Source organism: Propithecus coquereli, unplaced genomic scaffold (assembly GCF_000956105.1).
Source record: "Propithecus coquereli isolate 6110/MARCELLA unplaced genomic scaffold, Pcoq_1.0 Scaffold143, whole genome shotgun sequence".
Lineage (NCBI taxonomy): Eukaryota > Metazoa > Chordata > Mammalia > Primates > Indriidae > Propithecus > Propithecus coquereli.
In genome coordinates this window covers 4,219,702-4,226,580 of record NW_012138636.1, presented here as the reverse complement: position 1 = coordinate 4,226,580, position 6,879 = coordinate 4,219,702, and positions in this window count along the sequence as shown.

Sequence of the window (6,879 nt, the reverse complement as noted above, 5' to 3'; positions counted from 1 at the left end):
GAGGAGGGGACGGGTATTTGTATACACAAGGAGTGCAATGCGCACTACCCGAAGGATGGACATATTTGAAACACGGACTTCGGTGGGGGGGGGGAACCAAGGGCAACACACGTCACCTAAACATATGTACATCCATAATTTGCTGAAATAAAAAAAAAAAAAAGACACCTGCACTAGAATGATTATAGCAGCACAATTCACAATTGCAAAGATGTGGAAACAACCCAAGTGCCCATCAATACATGAGCGGATTAATAAAATGTGTTTTATGTATACCGTGGAGCTCTATTCAGCCACAAAAAACATTGGTGAGCTAGCACCTCTTGTATTATCTTGGATAGAGCTGGAACTTATTCTACTAAGTGAAGTATCACAAGAATGGAAAAACAAGCACCACATGTACTCACCATCAAATTGGCATTAACCGATCCAGACTTAAGTGCATATATAGTAAAAACATTCATTGGGTGTCAGACAGATGGGAGGAAGGAGGAGGGGATGGGTATATACACACCTAATGGGTACGGTGAGCACTGTCTGGGGGATGGACATGCTTTAAGATGTGACTTGGGTGGGCCAAAGGTAATATATATAACCTAAACATTTTTACTCCCATAATATGCAGAAATTAAAAAATAGAAAAAAACAAACCAAAAAAAAAAGAAAATGTAAAAGCAACCAACAAATGTGGTCATAATTACAGGTGCTGATATTTAAGTATAAATAAGTCTTTTTAGGGGAAACAACTCTACTCATCATAGTAGCAAAATAAAGATATTAGCTTATAACACAGAGACTAAAATATCCATTATTAGTTCACACTGATGTGAATAAATAATGGAATACATAAATAAGGAAAAATAGACAGCTCTTCTTTAGGGAAGAATTCCAGTTGATGTAGAACAATTGTGGGAAACACAAGATCTCTGTTGGGCAGCACAACAATAATTATCATTACAGGCAAAATCATCCAGTGGATGCTAAAATTAGTGGGCAGAAGTTGGAGTAGAAACAGGATATTTGCACAAAGTATCTCCTCCAAGTTATGTATTAATTACAAATATAGAAATATTTACAGAGAGAAAACCTTCACTCTGTGACCAAGATTATAATCAATAATAAGCCATATCAATATCCTGAACTCCTTAATATGATGCACTGAGAAAAATACAGCATCCCTTCTCTGATATTCTTGTCAAAAATACATAACCTCAATCTATTCAAGATAAAACACCAGAAAATACAAATTGAGGACTATTATGCTTTTAAAGTCTCAAGGTAATACAACGCAAAGAAAAATTGAGTAACTGCTACAGATTGAAGGAGACTAAGAAGACATAACAACTAAATGCAATGTGATATCCTGTATTGTATCCTGCAATAGAAACGGACATTAGTGGGGAAATTGGTGAGATTTTAATAAGGGCTGAAATTAGTTAATAGTGTTGTACTGATGTTAATTTCCCAGTTTTCACAATTTTGTTATGCTCATATGATATTTTATTGTTATGAGAAGCTAAATGAAGAGTACATGAGAATTCACTGTACTACTTTTGCAACTTTCTGTGATTCATAAAATATTTTAGAAAAAAATTTAAAAAGAGAAAAAACAGGGGTAAGATCAAAATAAGGTTATATAGTATCTAGAGGAAGGTAAAATTATTCATTGTGGATTTTATAAAAGATACAAAGAGCAGACAATATTTTACCTGGAATTTCAAGGCAAGTAAAGCATTTCCAGATAAGAACAGGGGTAGAGGGATAGATTCCAGCCATGGATATAATGGGAAATTATTCAAGTTTCACGAAGTAAAATTGTATTCCTTTGTGAAGCCATTTAAGTCAGTAACACTTACTTTTAGAGGCCAGCTTTTGTTTTGTTTCATTTTGCTTTTGCCAATAAATAAAATTCTTTTGTTTTTATTTTTTATTATTTATTGGCTTATTTCTATTTTTAAATTTCAGAATATTAAGAAGGTACAAACAGTTTGGTTAAGTATATTGCCTTTGCATTGCCCAGGCCAGAATCACAAGTGGGCCCATCCTCCAGACAGTGTGCTCCTCACCCATTAGTTATCAATTTACCCATCCACTCCACCCCCCCCACCTGCCTGAGAGTCAATGAATGTTACTTCCAGGTATATACCGGTGTTGATCAGTTAGTATCAATTTGACAATGAATACATGTGGCTCTTGTTTTTCATTTTTGTGATACTTCGCTTCAAAGAATGGGCTCTATATCCAGGATAATACAAGAGGTACTAGTTCACCATTGTTTTGTATGGTTGAGTAGCACTCCACGGTATACACGTACCATATTTTATTAATCCATTCACATATTGACGGGCACTTGGGTTGTTTCCACCTCTTTGCATTTGTGAATTGTGCTGCCATGAACATTCAAGTGCAGATGTCTTTATTATAAAATGACTTTTTTTCCTTTGGGTAAATGTGTAGTAGTGGGATTGCTAGATCAAATGGTATTTCTGTTATTACTTCTTTGAGATATCTCCATATTACTTTCCATAGAGTTTGTAGTAATTTTCAGTTCCACCAGCAGTACATGAGTGTTCCTATCTCTCTGCATCCATGGCAGCATTTGTTCTTTTGGAAATTTTTGATAAAAGCCATTCTCACTGGAGTTAAGTGATATCCCACTGTGCTTTTGATTTGCATTTCCCTGGTGATTAGAGATATTGAGCAATTTTTCACATGTTTTTTGGCCATTATACTGTCTTCTTTTCCAAAGTTTCTGTTCGTTACCTTTGCCCATTTTGAATGGGGTTGTTTGATATTTTCTTCTTGATTTTCTTAAGTTCTGTATAGATTCTATTTTTCAACCCTTTATTGGATGCGTAGCATGCAAATATTTTCTCCCATTCTGTAGGCTATCTATTCATGCTATTGATTGTTTCCTTGGCTGTGCAGAAGCTTTTTAATTTGATTAGGTCCCATTTATTTTTGTTGCTGCTGTGATTGTTTTGGGTGTCTTCTTTATAAATTCTTTGCCTAGTCTGATGTCTATAAGAGTTTTCCCAACATTTTCTTCTAGAATTCTTATGGTTTCATGTCTTAGGTTTAAATCTGTTATCCATCATGAGTTGATTTTTGTGACAGGTGAGAGGTGTGGACGCAGTTTCAGTCTTCTGTATGTGGCTATCCAATTTTCCTAGCACCATTTATTGAATAGGGATTCTTTTCCCAATGTGTATTTCTGTCTGATTACTCAAAGATCGCTTGACAATATGAGGATGGTTTTATATCTGGGTTCTCAATCCTATTCCAGAGGTCTATATCTCTGTTCGTGTGCCAGTACCATGCTGTTTTAGATATTATAGCCTTGTAGTATAGCTTGAAGACTGGTAGACTGATGCCTCCCAATTTGTTCTTTTTGCTTAAGATTGCTTTGGCTATATGGGGTCTTCTCTGGTTCCACATGAAGCATAGAATTATTTTTTCTAGATCCGTGAAAAATGATGGTATTTTGATAGGGATTGCATTGATGCTGTAGATCACTTTAGGTAGTATAGTCATTTTAACAATATTGATTCTGCCAATCCATTAATATAGTAGGGTTTTCCATCAGTTTTCATCCTCTATAATTGCTTTCCTGAGTGTTCCATAGTTCTTCCTATATGGGTCTCTCACCTCGTCAGCTAAAAATATTCTTAAATATTTAAATTTTTTGATGTGAAAGGTGTTACATGTTTGATTTGATTTTCTGCTTGACTGTTATTGGCATACATGAAAGCCACTGATTTCTGTGCACTGATTTTGCATCCTGAGACTTTACTGAATTCATTTATCAACTCCAGGAGTCTCTTGGTTGAATCCTTGGGCTTTTCTAGATACAAAATCATATTGTCAGCAAAGAGTGAAAGTTTCAATTTTTCTACCCACATTTGGATACCCTTGATTTCCTGCCCTTGTGTGAGTGCTCTGGCAAGGACTTCCAGAGATATGTTGAATAGAAGTGGTTATAGTGGGTAACCTTCTCTAGTTCCAGTTCTAAGTGGGAATTCTTTAAATTTTTCCCCATGCAGTATGATGTTGGTTGTGGGTTTATCATATATGGCTTTAATAATTTGGGGAGTATGACCCAGCTGTATCTATCTTGTTAAGAATTTTTAGCCTAAAGTTATGGCGAATTTTGTCAAAGGCTTCTTCTGCTTCTATTGAGAGGATCATACGGTCTTTGCTCTTGCTTTTATTTATATGGTGAATTACATTGATACATTAGTGTATGTTGAACAATTTTTACATCTCTAGGATGGAGCACACCTGATCATGATGAATTATTTTTTTGATATTCAGTTGAATTTGGTTTGCTAAGATTTTGTGGAGAATTGTTGTATCTATATTCATAAGAGACATTGGTATGTAGTTTTATTTTTTTTGTTATGTTCTTTCCTGGCTTTGGTATCAAGATGATATTGGCTTCATAGGATGAATTGGGGAAGATTCCATCTTTCTTGATGTTGTAGAATAATTTCTGCAGTATAGGTATCAGTTCTTATTTGTAGGTTTGGTAAAATTCAGGTATGAAACCGTCTGGTCCAAAACTTTCTTTTACTGGAAGATTTTTTATTGCTGCTTCAATTTCGCTGCTTGATATTGATCTGTTCAGGAATTCTATTTCTTCCTGATTGGGTCTGGGATGTGGTGTGTTTCTAAGAATTTGTCCATTTCCTCCATATTTTCAAGTTTTGGGGCATACGAATTTTTATAACATTCAAAGATGATATTTTGTATTTCGGTAATATCTGTTGTGGCCTCTCCTTTTTCACTTCTAATTGCTCTTATTAGAGTCCTTTCCTTTCTACTTTTGGTCAATACAGCAAGAGGGCTGTCAGTTATGCTTATCTTTTGAAAGAACCAATGTTAGGTTTTACTAATCTTCTCTGTAGTTCTTTTGTTCTCGATTTTATTTAATTCTACTCTGATCTTAGTTATTTCCTTTCTTCTGCTTGGTTTAGGATTTATTTGAACTTCCTTTTCAAGTTCCTTGTGATGGTTCATTTGTTTGTCGATTTGTGATTCTTCTGTCTTTTGGATGTGGGCATTTAAGACTACGAGATGTCCTCTCAGGAATGCTTTTGCTATATCCCTCAGATTTTGGTAACCCTGGTCCCTGTTATCATTTATTTGGAAGTATCTTTTGATTTCCATCTGAATCTCCTCCATGGCTGAATAGTCATTCAGCAATAGATTGTTTAATTTCCATGATTTTGTGTAGAGGTCAGTGTTTCTGTTGGAATTGATCTGTAATTTTATTCCACTGTGGTCTGAGAAGATACATGGTATAATTTTTATTTTCTAAATTTGCTGAGATCTGTTTTGTGGCCTAGGATATGACCAATTTTAGAGAAGGTTCCATGAGCTGATGAGAAGAATGCGTATTGTGTGTTGTTTGGGTGGAATGTCCCGTAGATGTCTGTTAGGTCCATTTCTTATGGAGTTCTGTTTAAGTCCATTGTTTCTTTGCTAACTTTCTGCTTGGAGGATCTGTCCTGTGCTGTCAGTGGGGTGTTGAAATCCCCAGCTACTATGGCATTTCTGTTTATCATGTTAGTTAGATCAATCAGGGTTTGCTTTATGTTTCTGGGTGCCCCTGTGTTGGGTGCATAAATATTTAGGATTGTTAAGTCTTTTTGTTGGATTTTCCCCTCCACTACTATATAGCAACCATCTTTGTCTTTCTTTACTATTGTTACTGTAAAGTTTATGTTATCTGATATAAAAATGGCTACCTCAGCTTTCTTTTGGCTTCTATTTGCCTGGAAATTTGTTTCCTATCCCTTCACCTTGAGCCTAAAAGTGTCATTGTGGGTAAGATGCATTTCCTGAAGACAACAAATATTTGGCTGGTGGTTTTTCTTTTTTTCTTTTTTTTTTTTTTGCTTTTTTTTTTATCTACTCATCCATCCCATGTCTCTTCAGTGGGCAATTCAAGTCATTCACATTTATTTAGTGAATTGATACTTGGAGTAGATTTTTTCTCATACTATTGGATATATTCTTATTGGTTTCTTTTACTTATCAACCCATTATAGAATTAGGGTTCTAGACTTTAACTTTTGGGTAATTTTACACTGGTGGGTGTCTATTGTGCTGGTCAGTGTATAATGCAGGTCTGAGAACTTCCTGTAGGGCAGGTTTGGTCTTCACAAATTCCATCAGTAATTGTTTATCTGGAAAAGTCTTTCTTTCTCCCTCATATAAGAAGCTTATTTTTGGAGAATAAAGAATTCTAGGTTGGCCATTATTCTGTTTTAGAAAACTGAGGATGGGTCCCCAATTCTTTTTGGCTTGTAAGGTTTCAGTTGAGAAATCTGCAGTTAGTCTGATAGGTTTTCCATTGTAGGTTACATGCTGTTTTCGCCTTACTGTTCAAAGGATTGCTTCTTTTGTGTTTTCTTTGGCCAACCTAATAACTATGTGATGTGGTGATTGCCTTTTCACATTGAATTTCCCAGTAGTCCTGTGTGCTTCCTGGACCTGGATATCTACATTTTTGCCTAGGCCAGGTAAGTGTTCCTCCATTATTCCAATAAATAGATTTTCCAGCCCTGTGTATTTTATTCTTTGTACTCAGGGATGTCTATAATTATTTTTGGTCTCTTTACATAATCCCACATTTCTCTTATGCTTTGTCTGTGTCTCTTGCTTCTGTGTTCTTTTTCTTCATCTGATTTGTGTATCACATAGGAATTATCTTCTAGCTCTGAGATTCTTTCATCTGTGTTATCCAATCTATTATTAAGGCTTTCCACTCTGTTTTGTAATTCCTTGAATGCCTCTTCCATTTCCAATATTTTTGTTTGGTTCTTTTGTAATACTTCAGTTTCTTTAGAGAAGTTTTTATTTATTTACTATATT